At 48.3% G+C, this 18147-nt stretch overlaps 1 protein-coding gene across 1 annotated transcript in view; it reads left to right on the top strand.

Annotated features, from left to right (window-relative positions):
• Nucleotides 1–18147, top strand: part of LOC148684498 (maestro heat-like repeat family member 5) — a 439917-nt gene that overhangs the window by 160642 nt on the left and 261128 nt on the right. The gene's annotated exons all lie outside the window — the stretch shown is intronic.

The following is an 18147-nucleotide window of genomic DNA, read 5'->3' as shown; positions in this document are numbered from 1 at the left end:
ATTGTTATCATTACCGAATTATGGTCTGTTAGGGTTTTAGGTTGAATTTCGGCTTTCCCAATTCTTATACTTAAGTTTTTTGTTATCCAAATTCCATCTATCCTACTTGCAGAATTATATATGGTTCAATAATATGTAAACTCTTTGTCCAGTGGATGCTTGAACCTCCATGCATCTATCAGATCTAGATTTTCTACCATTTCAAAAAAACATTTAGGAAATTTGTTCTCTCTCTCTCTTTTTTGATATTTGATTTATCTAACTCTGGGCTAATAATTCCATTAAAATCTCCCATTATTACTATTTGTTTGTCCATATGTTCCAATAGTTTTTCCTCTAATTTTTGAAAAAAACTCATTTTACTTCCATTTGGTGCATATAATCCTACTATCATCCACTTGTCCCCCTCCACCGTTACTTCAACTATTACCACCCTCCCTTCATTGTCTTTCCAGATCATTTTTGGTTCCCATTTTTCCTTTATGTATACCACCACTCCTCTTCTCTTTTTCTCATCAGCTGTAATGAATTCTTTCCCCAAACTTGAATTAATCAATACCCTTTCATGTTTCTTACTCACATGTGTCTCTTGCAGACAAGCAATATCCCAATTTGATTTTTAAAATAAGTATCCCACCTTATTCCTCCCCCCCCCTCATTTAGCCCGTTCACATTCCATGAAAATATTTTTAATTTCATCTTGGCTTTCAATACACTTTATTAGAAAATTTTATTCAAAAAGAAGGAAAAAAGTATTTTCTTCTTACTGAAAAATTTAAAAATGCAATTTGCTTTATCTTATTTTCTCTCTTTGTATTTTAGAAGAAAAAGAACAACCAATTTTGAACATAAAAGGCATCTCTGGGGAGATACAACCCTTGCATTTCCTGTGGAAGCCAAAGATAGAATTTCCCCCCTCCCTTTTATTTAGCCTGATTTACCTTTAGATCTTTTGTCCCCTATAACAGTTCATATTTCCCCCTGTTCTTTGAGGTTCCCTTCTTCATCCGATTCTTCCTCTCCCTCTCCATTGACTTCTCCGTCGTCCTCTTCCTCTGCACTGGCTTGGTCGTCTTCATCTTCTTTATTTTCTTTGATTGGTCTAATCTTTTCGCCCCCCCCCCCAAAGTCCTGCCAGTATTTCCTCCAAAATAAGTCTGCTTCTCCCACATTTTCAAATTTCCTTCTTTTTCCTTTATAGAAGAAGGATAACCCCTCTGGGTATTCCCACCTGAAAACTATCTTTTTTGTTTTCAGATGTTTTGTCAGGAACTGATATTTCTGTCTTTTTTGTATCAGGCGAGGTGGAATTTCTTTCAGTACCACTGTCTCTGTTCCTCCTACTTTTAACACTTTTTCTTTCCTTTGGTTTGCAAAATCTTTTCCACTAACCACATCGATTTGAAAGTCAATAAACAGTCCATGGACCAGTTGTTTGCTCTTGCCTTCCTTGAATTGACTCTGAATGCTTTCTCTATTTGTTTTTCTATTCCAGCTTCCTCCAGCTTCCTCCATTTAGATATTTCCGCGGCTATTCTTTTTTCCACAATTTCGTTCTCTATCTCTGGAATATTCCTAAATCTTAGAGTCTTTTCTCTAATTTTCATCTGCATCATAGCAAGAGCATCCATCTGTGCCTCCTGGACCATCTTTTGCTCTTCCAGCTCTTTCTTGGCCTTTTCCATTTCTTTTTTGCTTATCTTTTTCTCTTTGGTCATTTTTAAATCGTATTTTCCATTGCTTGTATTCTCAGTTTTAATTCTTCTATTTCTCTTGTTGTTTCTAAGCCTTTTTCATCTATCTCTTTCATGTGGTTTTTAATTTCTTCTTTATCTTTTACATTGCAGTCTGCTTTTTCCTCTAATTTTTCTACCTTGTCTTCCAAAGTCTTGACTCTATCACTCATTTCTTTCTTTATTTCAGCTTTTAATGAATCCTGTACATGGGCGTAGGCAGGGGGGCAGGAGGGGGTAATTCTTTATTTCAGCTGGTGTATCTCCCCGCTCGCAAACACTCTCTTTGCCGCCGCCGCCGCTTTCACTCCTGTCACTGCTTGCTGCTGCAGAGGCGCTCCCCTGCAATGCCCTGCAGGGGGCGCTGGGTCGCGCCACATGGTGGAGCCAGAAATGGCTCAAACCAATCAATCGAAGCAGGCAGGGATGTGGGGGAACCTGGGCGCGCCCAGTTGTTAGGCAGACGGGTTTAGAAAAAAGAGCGTGCGGCCTTCGGGGCGGGGCAGTGGAGGACATGTTCCACACTCCAGGCTCCTCCCCTCACACGCCTCCTTGGCCAATCGTCAAGCGGGAAGGCAGGGGCGGGCGCCAGAAGGTGATCTCGCCTAGGGCACAAAAAACCCTAGCACCGGCCCTGGGGGCATAAAATGGAGTGCGGGGAGACAGGTGCCATGAATGAATCACTTAGAAAAGTGGAGCCCCCTGCCTTTGGGATGAAAACAATCTAGAATCATAGAATCATAGAATCATAGAGTTGGAAGAGACCACAAGGGCCATCCAGTCCAACCCCCTGCCAAGCAGGAAACACCATCAAAGCATTCCTGACAGATGGCTGTCAAGCCTCTGCTTAAAGACCTCCAAAGAAGGAGACTCCACCACACTCCTTGGCAGCAAATTCCACTGCCGAACAGCTCTTACTGTCAGGAAGTTCTTCCTAATGTTTAGGTGGAATTTTCTTTCTTGTAGTTTGAATCCGTTGCTCCGTGTCCGCTTCTCTGGAGCAGCAGAAAACAACCTTTCTCCCTCCTTTATATGACATCCTTTTATATATTTGAACATGGTTATCATATCACCCCTTAACCTTCTCTTCTCCAGGCTAAACATACCCAGCTCCCTAAGCCGTTCCTCATAAGGCATCGTTTCCAGGCCTTTGACCATTTTGGTTGCCCTCTTCTGGACACGTTCCAGCTTATCAGTATCCTTCTTGAACTGTGGTGCCCAGAACTGGACACAATACTCCAGGTGAGGCCTGACCAGAGCAGAATACAGTGGTACTATTACTTCCCTTGATCTAGATGCTATACTCCTATTGATGCAGCCCAGAATTGCATTGGCTTTTTTAGTTAGCCAATCAAAAACATTATTTGCCTCTTTCATTGAAAGCCGCTCTCGGGGCTGGGCCTTAGCTTCCTTTCTTGAGGACCTGGAGATGAGCCTCTCAGCCTCAGCAGGATGTGAACAACGGCAGGGAAACTGAGGCCATCAAGCTGGGAAGAGGAACCCCATTTGCCCTGTGACTTCTAGCCAGCCCTGCCCTGCCCAGCTGATGGAGCTCAGGATGAAGCACCTCAGGGTCCAGGACACGGGTCAGGCCACAATTTGTGGAGGCGGGTGGCTCCCTGGCTCCTCCTTGTTCTTGCCATACCCGCCCTCCCACTCCAGGCAGGCCACAGGGCAGCAGCAGAAAAGCCCCACGGGAAGCCCAGGTAGTGGGAAGGCCAGCCGGGGTCTGACTGTTGAGTTTACAGCCCTAATGAGTGATTGATTACCTCATTAGGTCTTTGCCAACTTCACAACAGTCCAGTCACGCTTCCGTATCAGCGAACTCTCAGCAAAGAAATTTCAGAGTATCTTCTTGTTGTGTAGCTGGAAGCGTTGTGTGAACCTTGCAGAAAGCAGCTCACAATAAATCACGGAGAACAGCTTCTTTCTACTAAACTAAACCTTTATTTACAGAAATATAAAACTGCTGGGAGAGTTGGACAGCATGACTGCTCTCCCTTCAGAGCAAAAACGAAGTGATTTACACACACAGAGAACAAAGAAACATTCCCGTATGTAGGAACTGAAACATGATCCCTTCCCAGTGATCAAGTGACACACAGCACATAGCAAACAGCTTAACCCCTCAGTGGGTACCTGCTACTCCTCACACTGTCCTCTCCCCTTCCCAGCAAAAGGAAGGATGAGCACCAGAAGAGCCCAGCCTGGACCAGACCAGAATATACAGTACTGTATATTCCTGCGTATAAGACTACTTTTTAACCCAGGAAAACCTTCTCAAAAGTTGGGGGTCGTCTTATACGCCGGGTCGTATTTCTTATACAGCGAGTATATCCCAAACTCTAAATTTTAACTGGAAACATTAGGGGTCGTCTTGTACGCCCAGTCGTCTTATACGCCGGAATATACGGTATTAGCTTCTCAAGAAATATACTGTCTCTGTATTAGGATAAGAGGTTGAGACCCACCTGTATACATATTAACCGATGAGATTTCTTTCTTTCTCTTCTTCACTTTCACTCCCTCCACTTTTTGATACATGAAATTCTTCTTCTAATAAAATGGATTCCTTGGGGTGACTGTGTGTATTTTAAACCTTTTGTGAAACTCCTCCAGGCCTGTTTGAGGTCCCTCTCGCCCCGGACATCCTTCTTTCCTGGAGGCAGCGGGTGCATTGGGGTGGAGGGGGACCCACGGAAGCCACACAGAACACATGGGAGCTCGGAATCTGCCTGGAGCTGCTCCTCTTCTGGGCGGCTCTTCTGTCAATGCCCATAAAGGCCTCTTGGGTCCAGTCCAAAGGATGCCAGTCTCGGTGCCAGGCATGTTTCCAAGGGGAGAATGTGCACAGTCGTGGACCTGACAGCCCTGGCAGGACCCACAGCCTCTGAACTGGGAGGGAAAGAAGATAAGAACCTTCTGGATCCGGCCAACGCTCCATCTGGTCCAGCCTCCTGTGAGAACTCACCTGGGAACGCTGGTGCAGAGGGCAACCAGGGCCGCTGCACCAAAGGTGGCAAGACCACCGGGGGGGGCCTGCCTTCTTGTCTGGGTCTCCGCTGCTGATGCAGAAGGGAGCACTAACATGGGCAGGTGCTGCCCCTCCTCCTGCTGCCCCTCCTCTGCTGGGTGGGTGAAAAGGCCTGAAGTTAGAACAGGGGCAGCCACCCGGAAGTCCCTGCTCCATGTCACATGCCTCTTCATAAGAAGGGGGGTGGGGAGGAGACCCTGGCCTCGCAGGAGGCAGGCCTTGCCAAGGGGAACCCAAAAGGGACCTGCTCCTGCCTACTCACCTGGGAACGCTGGTGTAGAGGGCAACCAGGGCCGCTGCACCAAAGGTGACAAGACCACCGGGGCGGGGCTGCCTTCTTGTCTGGGCCTCCGCTGCTGATGCAGAAGGGAGCACCAGCATGGGCAGGCGCTGCCCCTCCTCTTGCTGCTGCCCCTCCTCTGCTGGGTGGGTTTTATTTTTAAAAACTCTTTTGAGAAAGAAAGCCATCCTGCAAGAAAGAAGGTGGAAGTCCTGGCAGGTGGAAGTCAAGGCAATTCCTGTTTGACGGGAAGTCAAATGTTGATGAAGAAAATTTATTGTTAGAAAATTTGTATATATATTCCGTTTTTATGACTTTGAGTTGTGAATAACAATGAATTCAAGCTGATCTTTTTTGAAGAAAATATTGGCAAGATTTGGGGGGAGGGGGGAATCAGACAGACTGAAGAACAGCTTGAAAGGAAAGAAGAAGAAATCGACCAAGCCAGCATGGAGGAGGAGGAAGAAGAAGAAGGAGGAGGAGGAGGAGGAGGAGGAGGAGGAGGAGGAGGAGGAAGAGAAGAGTCGGATGAAGAGGGGAAGTCTAAAGAACTTGGAGAAATATGAAAGATAAAATATAAGAAGGGAAAATATAATTAAGGTCTGTGAGGGAGGGGAAATTTTCTCATTGTTTGGGTTCGAAGAGGAGTAAAATTGAAAAATATCTCCCAAAAAATGCCTTGAGTACAAAAACCAGCTGTTTTCTTAAAAGCATATAGTGTGTATCAAAGGTATCCTTTATTTTATTCTTCATTAAAAACAATAAAATTTCCAGATACAAGTTTTTTTAAAAAAATTCTAATAAAGAGTGATAAAAAACAAGATGAAATTAAAATTATTATCGTGGAACGTGAACGAATTAAATGATAAAAAGAAAAGAAATAAGGTGGGGCATATAATAAAAAAAATCAAATTGAGACATCGCCTGCTTGCAGGAAACACATGTAAATAATAAACATGAAAGAGTATTGATCAACCCAATTTTGGGAAAAGAATTCATTACGGCAGATTAAAAAAAGAAAAGGGGTGGTGATATACGCGAAGGAAAGATGGGAACCAAAAATGACTTGGAAAGATGACGAAGGGAGGGTAATAATGATTGAAATAACAGTAGAAGGAGAAAATTGGATAATAGTAGGAATCTATGCGCCGAATGGCAGTAAAGTAAGGTTCTTTAAGAAACTGGAGGAAAAATTATTGGAATATATGGAGAAACAAATAATAATAATGGGTGATTTCAATGGGATAGTTAATCCAGAATTGGACAAATCGACCGTCAAAGTAAAAAAAAGAGAAAATAAATTACGAAAAATATTTTTTGAAATGGATAATTTGGAGTTGATAGACTCATGGAGATTCAAACACCCATTAGACAAGGAATTCACATATTATTCAGAATTACATAAATCTGCAAGCAGGATTGATGGTATGGTTGACCAAAAGTTTAAGTATAAGAGTAGGAAAAGCAGAAATTCAGCCCAAGACGTTGACAGATCAGAATTCGATAATGGTGGTAATAGAAGAACAATAAAAAGAAATAAATAAAAGGTGGAAATTGAATGTCTTCTTATTAAGAAATGAAAAAGTATTGCAGGGAGCCCGAAAATTAACGAAGGAATATTTTGAACTAAATTGTAATGGGGAGGTGAATTTGGATATGGTATGGGAAGCGGGTAAAGCGGTTGCAAGGGGTTATTTTATCAAACAAAACAAAATAGACAAAATGAAGAAGGAAGAGAAAAAAATTAAAATTAATGGAAGAAATAAAAAAGAAGGAAAAATATTATACAAAACAGGAAAAAAGGAAATAAACCGAGAGATAAAAATTTTAAGATTGGAATATGAAAAGATAATAGAGGATGAGATCAATAGTCAATTGGAGTTTTGGAAATATAGGAATTATGAATGGGCCAATAAGCCAGGGAAACTCCTGGTGTGGCAATTAAAAAAAGGAGAAATGAAAGATTAGTTAATAAAATAAAAATAGGAGATAAAATTATAGATAAACCAAAAGAAATAAGGAAAATATTCGAAAAAAATTACACTAAATTATATCAGAAGGAAGAAATTAATGAACGAGAAGCCAAAGATTTTGTAAATAAGTATAAATTACCAAATGTATCAAAGGAAAAAATAAGATTATTAAATGAACCCTTTACGGATGAAGAAATCAGATAGGTGATTCAAAAAATGAAAAATGGGAAATCGTCGGGCCCAGACGGCATCCCAGCAGAATATTATAAAGAACTAGGGGAAACTGTAACAATACCCTTACGGAGATTAATAAACGACATCCCAATAAAAGAAGGAATGCCAAAGAGCAGGAGTGAAGCCACGATTACTTTATTGCCAAAGCCAAATCTAGACCCGGAACTTCCAAACAATTATAGACCAATATCGCTATTGAATTGCGACTATAAAATCTATGCAGGGGTTCTAGAAAAAAGAATAAATTTAATTCTGGATGATATAATTCATGAAAACTCTGTGCCCCACGGAGGACCTGATGCTCTGCAAGAGCCCGGCCCCAGGGAGATCCGCTGGCCTCCACCAGAGCCAGAGCCTTTCCTGATCGGGTCCAAAGGAAAGAAAGCCCACCTGGGTCCTGCCCCACAGCCTGGCGGAGCTGCTCTGTCTCTTGGGGGAGAGTCTTCCCCCGGCCGGAAAGTCCCTGGCTCTGGGGGAGGCCAGCCGGATCTCCCTGGGGCCGGGCTCTTGCAGAGCATCAGGTCCTCCGTGGGGCACAGCAGGAGAGGCGGCCCTGTGGGGAAAGCAGCCCCTTCCAGCTGAGCTTCCTGGTGCTCCCTTCCGCATCAGCACCTGCCCATGCTGGTGCTCCCTTCTGCGGAGGCCCACACAAGGAGGCAGGCCGCCCCAGTGGTCTTGCCACCCTTGGTGCAGCGGCCCTTGTTGCCTTCTGCACCAGCGTTCCCAGGTGAGTAGGCAGGAGCAGGTCCCTTGTGGGTCACCCTTGGCAAGGCCTGCCTCCTACGAGGCCAGGGTCTCCCCCCCACCCCACCTTTGGAAGAGGTGTGTCCCATGGAGCAGGGACTTCTGGGTGGCTGCCCCGGGGGGGGGGTTAATCACGGCATAATCCGCTACCTTTCCCTCTCGTCCGCCTCCCTTAGTCACCTCTCTCCCTCTCGCTCTTTCTCAAAAAGATTGGAGATGATGGAGGAGAGGGACATCCTAGATACCATCCTGCAACACCCCCAGTCCCCTCCCCAGGTGTGTGAGATGCAGGGGGGATTTAACTGAAATCCAATGGATTCAAATCACTAGTCAGTAAGACTTGATTGAAATCACATTTTTACATTCTTGCTGGTATAATCTTAATATTTACAACCAGGTGAAGGTTTCATTTTGGGAAGAAGAAATTTTCAGAGTAGTTTTTACAGTTCTACAAAGAATTTCTGATTTGGCTATACTGTTAGAAATGCATAACATACCTAGGAGGGATTGGGAACGTACCCTAGGGCCCCTCTTTTCAAGTTTCTTTACAGCAATTTAAACCCAAATCTCCCTTCGTTCCACCTACTCTAATTCCAACCCATCTATCACACTGTTCTAGACCAGGCTTCCTCAACCTCGGCCTTCCTGATGTTTTTGGCCTACAACTCCCATGATCCTTAGCTAGCAGGACCAGTGGTCAGGGGTGATGGGAATTGTAGTCTCAAAACATCGGGAGGGCCGAGGTTGAGGAAGCCTGGTCTAGAACAGTGTGATAGATGGTCTGGAATTAGAGTAGGTGGAACGAAGGGAGATTTGGGTTTAAATTGCTGTAACGGCTGATCATTAGATCCGATGGAACAACACGCAAACGTAAATAACAATTGCAGTCATTTACTGGAAACTACTTCTGATAAGGTCCAATGGAAAGAAAGTCCACCTGCGTCCTGCCCCACGTCTCTTGGGGGGTCCTTCCGGCTTTCCCCCCAGCCGGAAAGACCCTGGCTCAGGGGGAGGCCAGCCGGATCTCCCTGGGGCCATGCAGGAGAGGCCATGCAGAGCGCCATGTCCTCCGTGGGGCACAGCAGGAGAGGCGGCCCCATGGGGAAAGCAGCCCCTTCCAGCTGACCTTCCTGCCCTTCTTGCCAGGCGCCTCCCTGGGTTCCAGCCGCACAGACTTGGAGTCCAAGGACACGGGTCCAAATGCCTCCTGAAATGGCCTGGATTCCAGGTCTAACTTCAGGCCTTTTCACATTGACTTAGGCGGGACGTTTCCTTTCTTTCTTGCAGGATGGCATACTTTCTAAAGTGATTTTTTAAAAATAAAGTGCAGCCAGCGGAGGTGGAGCGGCAGCAGCAGCAACAGGCGCAACAGCAGGTGCAGGAGTAGGAGGGGCAGCAGGCGCAGGAGGGGCAACACCTGCCCATGCTGGTGCTCCCTTCTGCATCAGCAGCGGTGGCCCAGACGAGAAGGCAGGCCCCCCCCCCGGTGGTCTTGCCACCTTTGGTGCAGCAGCCCTGGTTGCCATCTGCACCAGCGTTCCCAGGTGAGTAGGCAGGAGCAGGTCCCTTTTGGGTCCCCCTTGGCAAGGCCTGCCTCCTACGAGGCCAGGGTCCCCGCAGGACCCTTCAGAGGCTGCAATTCAGTGGCAAGCAAAGTATACAGAAATATAAAATAAAAATGGGCTATTAATGAAAGGGCCTGTGCTTTGCTGTTTTTCTTGCAATTTTTGTATGGTGAAATATTCTAATTTGTATACACATACACAGTTTTAATTCTATCAGTGTTTAATTGTTTTTAAATTGTAGATTTCCCCACCTGCCCCCAATGTCTTATTTTGCTCCCTAAGCTGCCTTGAGTCCCCGTCAGGGAAGTAAATATATAATAATTTTAATAATAATTTCAAGCCGGGCATTTTTGTTTCTGATATACAATGCTAGCAAGAAAGAAAGGCCACCCTTTCTTAAAAAAGGAAAATTTGGGTTTAAATTGCTGTAATGGCTGATCATTAGATCCGATGAAACAACACGCAAACGTAATAGGCTGTAGAATAACAATTGCAGAGTCATTTACCGGAAACTACTATCGCCAGATTAATGAAATGTATAAGGAGAATTTGAAAGAGAATGGATTTGAGGATAAGAAATCAAGGTATGAAATTGTAATGGTCAAACATTATCGAAAATGGCCCCAGAGACTTGTAGAATCGGAAGGGATTTCCTGGCTGGCATGTCTGGTGCTCCTGAGGCCCTGGTAATGTTGTGCAATGGTCAAGTGAGCCGGGACATCAACAGGACTGATCCCGGGGGGCTTCCCTGACCCTGGGGAGCCCAGTCAGCTGCCTGGTGGTGGAAATCTTAGAGCAAGCTTGGCTGGGCACAGGTACAGGTACAGGTGTGGATGCCTCGGAATACCAGTTGCTGGAAAGGGCAGGGGGCCAGAGTGCTGTTCTGCTTATGTCCTGCCTGCAGGCTTCCCAGAGAGATTGGCCACTGGGAAAAGAAGATGCTGGACCAGCAGGTACCTCTTCTAGATTCATAGATTGGTAGAGTTGGACATGACCTCAAAGGGTCATCTATGCAGCTGAGATTCCCTGACAAATGGCCATCCAGCCTCTGCTTCAAAAGCTCCAACCAAGGAGAGTCTACTGCCTTCGAAGTGGGTTCGTTCTATGGAATAACATCTTCTACCATCAGAAAATCCTTCCTAATGGTTAGCTAGAATCTCTATTTGTGTAATTTGAATCCATCACCTTCCGACACGTGGCGTTTTCTTTTTAAGTCCTCGGGGAAGTTCATCAGCATTGTAGTGTGAATTTCTCCAAATACACACACTTTTGCAAAGCATCTTTCCCCCAGACAACACATTTGTGTACATTAGTTCCACTACTATATGCATTTCTGTGCACAAGTCAGCCTGGCCTATGCATTTTTGTAGGGAATTAATTGGCTGGAAAGTTACCATATGAAATTCTAAGAAGTGTGAATTTTGGAGGACGGCTGTGCTCTGCTTTGCGTTTTGTTCCCAAGACTGTGGATGGGGCAGGTTCTCCTTTAAATGTGAATTCCTCCTCATTTCCGTGTCTAGTGTATGTGTATAAGATTTGCAGGAACTTGTCTGTGCTTTATATGGCATAAAGTTCTCTCACTTCTGCAGCCAGCAAATCCAGGTCAAAAACATAGCATTACAATGTAGAGAAGTCCACTAGGGGGCAGTGCGATATCAAACAGCAAGCACTTTCTCTGAAGCGCTGGATACAGTATATGGTTACCTGATAAAGACCACCTTGTATCTCAAAGTAACAATGCTAGCCAAAGGCAGTCGGGAGCAGAAACAGGACCAATGGCCAAGACTTCCTCTCCAGCCTTCCGTGTGATATTTGGGGAAGATGGATCTCCTTGACAGCTGCCATCCAGAGGAGGAACAGGGCGGTTCCAAACGAACACACATGGCAGGTCGCTGACATTTGGGGAGAAGGATGCTAGAAGTTGCCCAGAGAGACTCCTCCATCTTCCTGGCCCAGCTGAGTCTCTGTGCTGTGCAGCTGGAAGAGGATGCAGAATCTGTGGGGTCGGGTCCCTCTTGGAAACAGAAATCCCCCCCCCTCCTACAGGAATGCCTGCAGCATTGCACCTGCTTCCTCTAGGGATGCCCTGGGGTGTTTGTAGGAAGGGGGTGGGCTGCATCTTCTGCCCCATTCTTGAGGGGAACATGGTTGGCAAAGGCCGAAAGCTGAGGCACCAAAGAGATGACCCCCAGCATCTCCCGGCTCTGCAAAAGTTCCCTTCCCCTGCAGTTGTGCCTTCTCAAGCTGAGGGACGAGTTGGTGCCAAGTTGGTGTCCCCCTTGCTGTGATGGCTGTGTCCACTCAGAGATGTTCTCCTCCCACCTGGGTGGGCCATTCATATCCAAATTCTGTGTGCCTGCAATTGGCCCACAAGGGCTCACTGTGAAGACTCCCTCCCCACATTGCCATTCTGCCTTTTCCCACCCACATCAGTGGGTGGAACACAGCAGAGGGATTCCCGTCCCTCCCATCATCATCATCATCATCATCATCTGTCAAACTTCGGGGAATGGGCTTCCTCCCACGTGGCAGTAAATAAGAAGATCCAGCGAAAGGAATGTCTGACCAGTTAGATTCTTTAATAATTACAGGGAGGGGGAAAAGAACATGTCTCCTAGAAATGACGAGTGTTTTCCCAATTAAGGCACACTGCCCGCCTTGCTGACTCTCGAAAATCATTGTACAAAATATGGGTTAAATATAAAGACCTGTTAGAACCAAAAACTCCCGGGTGGACCTCACCAGTAGAAGCCATGAATGGAAAGGAACAAAAATATGGAAAACCATTGGGCAACATACCAAATATTATTAAAAGAAGAGGACAAATTAAAACTAAAAAAATGAAGACATCCAAATGTATGTAAATGATTGGTTCCAATACTTTCAAATAAATGAATATTTGGGTAAGGATAGACAAAAAGGATTGTCTAAATAAATATCCAAACTGGAAGAGAAATTAGTAATTGCAAAAGGAAAATTCATATCCAACATGTACAATCTCCTCCTCGATTGGGAAGTGAAAGAAGAGGAGGTCAAAGCAGTTATGATTCGTTGGGCGCAGGACCTTGGGCATAACATACCTACGTGGGATTGGGAACGATTAGGAATGTACGACACCCTGGACTCAGTCATTCAAACAGTTATGCTGAGACTCAGTTAAATCGTCCTGTACCCTAGAGCCCCTCTTTTCAAGTTTCTCTAGATCAGGCTTCCTCAACCTCGGCCCTCCCGATGTTTTGAGACTACAATTCCCATCATCCCTGACCACTGGTCCTGCTAGCTAGGGATCATGGGAGTTGTAGGCCAAAAACATCGGGAGGGCCGAGGTTGAGGAAGCCTGGTCTAGATCACGGAGCCCCAATTGGTGGAACAGTGTGATAGATGGGTTGGAATTAGGTGGAACGAAGGAAGATTTGGGTTTAAATTGCAAGAAAGGAGGGAAACGGCTCGCCTAAGTCAATGGATAGTGAAAAGGCCTAAAGTTTGACCCGCAGCAATGCAGAACAGGGGCAGCCACCAGGAAATCCCTGCTCCATGTGACACGCCTCTTCCAAAGGAGGGGTAGGGTAGGGGGGAGACCCTGGCCTCGTAGGATGCAGGCCTTGCCAAGGGGAACCCAAAAGGGATCCTGCAAGAAAGGAAATGGCCTGAAGTTAGACATTGAAATCTAGGCCATTTCCGGAGGCGTTTGAACCCGGTCTAACCTGTGTCCTTTGACTCCAAGTCTGTGCAGATAGAACCCAGGGAGGGGCCTGGAGGGCAGGAAGGTCAGCTGGAAGGGGCTGCTTTCCCCCTTGAAAGCCTGACGCTCTGCAAGAGCCCGGCCCCAGGGAGATCCGGCTGGCCTCCACCAGAGCCAGAGCCTTTCCTGATCGGGTCCAAAGGAAAGAAAGCCCACCTGGGTCCTGCCCCACGGCCTGGCGGAGCTGCTCTGTCTCTTGGGGGAGAGATTTCCCCCGGCCGGAAAGGCCCTGGCTCTGGGGGAGGCCAGCCGGATCTCCCTGGGGCCGGGCATTGCAGAGCATCAGGTCCTCTGTGGGGCACAGCAGGAGAGGCGGCCCCATGGGGAAAGCAGCCCCTTCCAGCTGAGCTTCCTGGTGCTCCCTTCCGCATAAGAACCGTCCCATGCTGGTGCTCCCTTCTGCGGAGGCCCACACAAGGAGGCAGGTCGCCCCAGTGGTCTTGCCACCCTTGGTGCAGCGGCCCTTGTGGCCATTTCCTGGCAGGATGGCGTACTTTCTGAAAAAAGAGAGTGCAGCCAGCGGAGGTGGGGTGGCAGCAGCATCAGGCGGCACAGGAGCAGGAGGGGCAGCACCTGCCCATGCTGGTGCTCCCTTCTGCAGAGGCCCACACAAGGAGGCAGGCCGCCCCGGCGGTCTTGCCACCCTTGGTGCAGCGGCCCTTGTGGCCATTTCCTGGCAGGATGGCGTACTTTCTAAAAAAAGAGAGTGCAGCCAGTGGAGGTGGGGTGGCAGCAGCAGCAGGCGGCACAGGAGCAGGAGGGGCAGCACCTGCCCATGCTGGTGCTCCCTTCTGCGGAGGCCCACACAAGGAGGCAGGCCGCCCCGGCGGTCTTGCCACCCTTGGTGCAGCGGCCCTTGTGGCCATTTCCTGGCAGGATGGCGTACTTTCTGAAAAAAGAGAGTGCAGCCAGTGGAGGTGGGGTGGCAGCAGCAGCAGGCGGCACAGGAGCAGGAGGGGCAGCACCTGCCCATGCTGGTGCTCCCTTCTGCGGAGGCAAAAACAAGGAGGCAGGCCGCCCCGGTGATCTTGCCACCCTTGGTGCAGCGGCCCTTGTGGCCATTTCCTGGCAGGATGGCGTACTTTCTGAAAAAAGAGAGTGCAGCCAGTGGAGGTGGGGTGGCAGCAGCAGCAGGCGGCACAGGAGCAGGAGGGGCAGCACCTGCCCATGCTGGTGCTCCCTTCTGCGGAGGCCCACACAGGGAGGCAGGCCGCCCTGGCGGTCTTGCCACCCTTGGTGCAGCGGCCCTTGTGGCCATTTCCTGGCAGGATGGCGTACTTTCTAAAAAAAGAGAGTGCAGCCAGTGGAGGTGGGGTGGCAGCAGCAGCAGGCGGCACAGGAGCAGGAGGGGCAGCACCTGCCCATGCTGGTGCTCCCTTCTGCGGAGGCCCACACAAGGAGGCAGGCCGCCCCAGTGGTCTTGCCACCCTTGGTGCAGCGGCCCTTGTGGCCATTTCCTGGCAGGATGGCGTACTTTCTGAAAAAAGAGAGTGCAGCCAGTGGAGGTGGGGTGGCAGCAGCAGCAGGCGGCACAGGAGCAGGAGGGGCAGCACCTGCCCATGCTGGTGCTCCCTTCTGCGGAGGCAAAAACAAGGAGGCAGGCCGCCCCGGTGATCTTGCCACCCTTGGTGCAGCGGCCCTTGTGGCCATTTCCTGGCAGGATGGCGTACTTTCTGAAAAAAGAGAGTGCAGCCAGCGGAGGTGGGGTGGCAGCAGCAGCAGGCGGCACAGGAGCAGGAGGGGCAGCACCTGCCCATGCTGGTGCTCCCTTCTGCGGAGGCCCACACAAGGAGGCAGGCCGCCCCAGTGGTCTTGCCACCCTTGGTGCAGCGGCCCTTGTGGCCATTTCCTGGCAGGATGGCGTACTTTCTGAAAAAATTCAAAAAAAAAAATAGAGTGCACCAGTCTTCCCAGGTGAGTTGGCAGGAGTAGGTCCCTTGTGGGTCACCCTTGGCAAGGCCTGCCTCCTACGAGGCCAGGGTCTCCCCCCCACCCCACCTTTGGAAGAGGTGTGTCCCATGGAGCAGGGACTTCTGGGTGGCTGCCCCGGGGGGGGGGTTAATCACGGCATAATCCGCTACCTTTCCCTCTCGTCCGCCTCCCTTAGTCACCTCTCTCCCTCTCGCTCTTTCTCAAAAAGATTGGAGATGATGGAGGAGAGGGACATCCTAGATACCATCCTGCAACACCCCCAGTCCCCTCCCCAGGTGTGTGAGATGCAGGGGGGATTTAACTGAAATCCAATGGATTCAAATCACTAGTCAGTAAGACTTGATTGAAATCACATTTTTACATTCTTGCTGGTATAATCTTAATATTTACAACCAGGTGAAGGTTTCATTTTGGGAAGAAGAAATTTTCAGAGTAGTTTTTACAGTTCTACAAAGAATTTCTGATTTGGCTATACTGTTAGAAATGCATAACATACCTAGGAGGGATTGGGAACGTACCCTAGGGCCCCTCTTTTCAAGTTTCTTTACAGCAATTTAAACCCAAATCTCCCTTCGTTCCACCTACTCTAATTCCAACCCATCTATCACACTGTTCTAGACCAGGCTTCCTCAACCTCAGCCTTCCTGATGTTTTTGGCCTACAACTCCCATGATCCTTAGCTAGCAGGACCAGTGGTCAGGGGTGATGGGAATTGTAGTCTCAAAACATCGGGAGGGCCGAGGTTGAGGAAGCCTGGTCTAGAACAGTGTGATAGATGGTTTGGAATTAGAGTAGGTGGAACGAAGGGAGATTTGGGTTTAAATTGCTGTAACGGCTGATCATTAGATCCGATGGAACAACACGCAAACGTAAATAACAATTGCAGTCATTTACTGGAAACTACTTCTGATAAGGTCCAATGGAAAGAAAGTCCACCTGCGTCCTGCCCCACGTCTCTTGGGGGGTCTTTCCGGCTTTCCCCCCAGCCGGAAAGACCCTGGCTCAGGGGGAGGCCAGCCAGATCTCCCTGGGGCCATGCAGGAGAGGCCATGCAGAGCGCCATGTCCTCCGTGGGGCACAGCAGGAGAGGCGGCCCCATGGGGAAAGCAGCCCCTTCCAGCTGACCTTCCTGCCCTTCTTGCCAGGCGCCTCCCTGGGTTCCAGCCGCACAGACTTGGAGTCCAAGGACACGGGTCCAAATGCCTCCTGAAATGGCCTGGATTCCAGGTCTAACTTCAGGCCTTTTCACATTGACTTAGGCGGGACGTTTCCTTTCTTTCTTGCAGGATGGCATACTTTCTAAAGTGATTTTTTAAAAATAAAGTGCAGCCAGCGGAGGTGGAGCGGCAGCAGCAGCAACAGGCGCAACAGCAGGTGCAGGAGTAGGAGGGGCAGCAGGCGCAGGAGGGGCAACACCTGCCCATGCTGGTGCTCCCTTCTGCATCAGCAGCGGTGGCCCAGACGAGAAGGCAGCCCCCCCCCCCCGGTGGTCTTGCCACCTTTGGTGCAGCAGCCCTGGTTGCCATCTGCACCAGCGTTCCCAGGTGAGTAGGCAGGAGCAGGTCCCTTTTGGGTCCCCCTTGGCAAGGCCTGCCTCCTACGAGGCCAGGGTCCCCGCAGGACCCTTCAGAGGCTGCAATTCAGTGGCAAGCAAAGTATACAGAAATATAAAATAAAAATGGGCTATTAATGAAAGGGCCTGTGCTTTGCTGTTTTTCTTGCAATTTTTGTATGGTGAAATATTCTAATTTGTATACACATACACAGTTTTAATTCTATCAGTGTTTAATTGTTTTTAAATTGTAGATTTCCCCACCTGCCCCCAATGTCTTATTTTGCTCCCTAAGCTGCCTTGAGTCCCCGTCAGGGAAGTAAATATATAATAATTTTAATAATAATTTCAAGCCGGGCATTTTTGTTTCTGATATACAATGCTAGCAAGAAAGAAAGGCCACCCTTTCTTAAAAAAGGAAAATTTGGGTTTAAATTGCTGTAATGGCTGATCATTAGATCCGATGAAACAACACGCAAACGTAATAGGCTGTAGAATAACAATTGCAGAGTCATTTACCGGAAACTACTTCTGATAAGGTCCAATGGAAAGAAAGTCCACCTGCGTCCTGCCCCACGGCCTGGCGGAGCTGCTCTGTCTCTTGGGGGGAGAGCTTTCCCCCCGGCCGGAAAGGCCCTGGCTCAGGGGGAGGCCAGATGGATCTCCCTGGGGCCGGGGTCTTGCACAGCACCATGTCCTCCGTGGGGCACAGCAGGAGAGGCGGCCCCGTGAGGAAAGCAGCCCCTTCCAGCGGACCTTCCTGCCCTCCAGGCCTGGCCCTTCGAGCCGGGCATTTTTGTTTCTGATATACAAAGCTGGCAAGAGAGAAAGACCGTGGAGGTAAAACAAGCAAATGATCCTCGGATGAAGGGTGCCACAGAAATTTAATAAATTAATTTACTTCAATAGATATAATATTGCCTCAACCTGCTTGGCCCAAAAAACCCAGCAAAACCCAGTGGAGGCCACACCTGCACACCCCTGGCCCGTTGTGTTGAGGAGTTTAACCCTTTGGATTAAATACACCACAAGTTTGGATGAAATTTGCTCCAGGGGTTGCTGTAAAGGTTAGCAACCAGAGGCTGCCAGTTTGTTGAGGAGTTCAAGGAGATAAGGTAAAATCACTCTCAGAAGATTGAGGGCACTAGGAGAAGGGGACGACAGAGGACGAGATGGTTGGACAGTGTTCTTGAAGCTGCGAACATGAGTTTGACCAAACTGTGGGAGGCAGTGCAAGACAGGAGTGCCTGGCGTGCTCTGGTCCATGGGGTCACGACTAAACAACAACACTCTCAGAAGATGGCCCCTCCTCACCAGCATTCCTAGGAGGAGACATGAGGTCACAGCATCCTGACATC

This window comes from Zootoca vivipara, chromosome 10 (assembly GCF_965207765.1).
Source record: "Zootoca vivipara chromosome 10, rZooViv2.hap1.1, whole genome shotgun sequence".
Lineage (NCBI taxonomy): Eukaryota > Metazoa > Chordata > Lepidosauria > Squamata > Lacertidae > Zootoca > Zootoca vivipara.
The sequence above is the reverse complement of the archived record's forward strand: the minus strand, read 5'-3'. Positions and strand labels throughout refer to the sequence as shown.